This window comes from Theobroma umbraticum, unplaced genomic scaffold (genome assembly GCF_002168275.2).
Source record: "Theobroma umbraticum cultivar Fairchild unplaced genomic scaffold, ASM216827v3 scaffold_2276.0, whole genome shotgun sequence".
Taxonomy (NCBI): domain Eukaryota; kingdom Viridiplantae; phylum Streptophyta; class Magnoliopsida; order Malvales; family Malvaceae; genus Theobroma; species Theobroma umbraticum.
In genome coordinates this window covers 392-2,362 of record NW_018398996.1, presented here as the reverse complement: position 1 = coordinate 2,362, position 1,971 = coordinate 392, and the positions used below count along the sequence as shown (strand labels likewise).

Below are 1,971 nucleotides of genomic sequence, written 5' to 3'. Positions count from 1 at the left end.
CAATCTCGAAAGAGCAATTAGATAGTGGTGGAGGATGCTCCTTTGGTGACTGTTTGGGTCTCATGGGTGGAAGTGGTGGCGTAAACTCAAAGGTTGATGCCTGCTCACTTGTAGGTGGAGAAATAAGTTCACCTTTGCCTTTATCAAATAACTCCACTCTATAGCAATAATTTATAGACCTAGGGTGTTTATTTGCATTGAAAATATTAAACTCAACTACCTCTTCTCCAACTTTAAAATTTATCTTGCCTTCCCTCACATCAATGATTGTGCCTGCAGTAGCCAAGAATGGGTATCCCAAGATTAAAGGAATTTCTAGATCCTCTTCCATCTCAAACACAATGAAGTCCACTAGAATGTAGAGATGCCTAACTTTAACCAATACATCCTCAATAATCCCAACAGGGTACCTGATTTTTTAGCTGCTAATTGCAAAGAAACTGTGGTAGGTTGTATCTCGTTAAGTCCAAGTTTCTCAGCAATTGACAATGGCATGATTGAAACACCTGCACCCAAATCACATAAAATTTTAGTAAATTTAAATCTACCAATAGTACAAGGGATAGAAAACTCCCTAGATCCTTAAGTTTTAGTGGAAGCTTGTTTTGAATTATTGCGCTACACTCCTCAATAAGTGCCACTGTTTCAAAATCTTCCTCTTTCCTCTTCTTGGTTAAGATGTCTTTAAAGAATTTAACATAACTTGGCATGTTTTTCAAAGCTTCAGCAAAAGGAATATTTATGTGTGATTTCTTGAAGACATTAAGGAACTTCTAAAATTGCTTTTCAAGCTTTTTATTTTGGAGCCTTTGGGGAAAAGGTGGTGGAAGATGGGCGACTTAAGAGGCTCCTTGATTTTTAGCCTTGTCATTTTCTTTCTTTTCCACTTCAACTTCTTTCTCAACAATTGTTTTATCACCATTTACGTGCTTGTTTGAAGATTCAATTGAGTTTTCAATCAACCCTTCAACTTCTTTTCCACTATTAAGGGTAATTGCATTGTAATATTCCTTACCTTTGGGATTAACTTGTGTATCACTTGGTAAAACACCTTGGGGTCTACTGTTGATGGAGTTTGCTAGCTATCCCACTTAGGTCTCAAGATTTCTGAAGGAAGCTCCTTGACTTTGAATTATGGAATCAATCTTGGATATATATTGCAAGAGGAGTTCTTCCAGTTGGGACTTCTTTTCTAGAATTTGTGGTCTAGCTTGTTATTGAAAACCAAGAGGCATGATGGGTTTTGGATTGGAAGGCCCTGCATTGTTACTCCATGAAAAGTTGGGGTGATTTCTCCAACTAGGATTATAAGTATTGGAGTATGGGTTATTTTGCTGTCTATTGAAATTCCCCACAAACTGGACTGATTCGAAATTGTATGGACATTGATCATATAAATGACTATCTCCACACGTCTCACAGACTACAAATAACTTTTGAACTGTATGAACTCCCAGTGTGTCAAGCTCTTTGGACAGCGCAGCTACTTGAGTAGTTAAGGTGCCAAGTGCATCAATTTCATAAGCTCCAACAGCTTTTCTCAAAGCCGACCTTTTTAAAGGCCATTAATAATTTTTGGAGGTCATCTCCTCCAACAAATTATAGGCATATGCAGCATTCTTATTCATTAATGCCCCACCAGCAGTAGCATCAATTGTGGCTTTTATTGACCCTAGCAACCCATTGTAGAATGTCAAAACTTGCAACCAATCAAGAATCCCATGATGTGGACATCTTTTCAGTAGTTCTTTAAACCTTTCCCAGGCTTCATACAAGGACTCGCCATCATATTGTGTGAATGAGGTGATATCATTCCTCATCTTTGCAGTCTTGGTAAGTGGAAAAAATTTTGCTAGAAACCTTTGTTCCAAGTCTTCCCATGTACTGATAGACCCATTAGGCTGTGAATTAAGCCAATTTTTTGCTTTATCTCTCAAAGAAAACGGAAACAGTCTCAATCTAATAGCATCA

The 1,971-nt window shown here is 37.8% G+C and overlaps 1 non-coding gene across 1 annotated transcript; it reads left to right on the top strand.

Annotated features, from left to right (window-relative positions):
- The first annotated feature begins 1,716 nt into the window (after positions 1-1,716).
- Positions 1,717-1,823, top strand: LOC149526186 (small nucleolar RNA R71). Its single transcript, XR_016352256.1, has one exon. It is a non-coding gene; the product is annotated as a small nucleolar RNA R71 (small nucleolar RNA).
- The last annotated feature ends 148 nt before the right edge of the window (positions 1,824-1,971 follow it).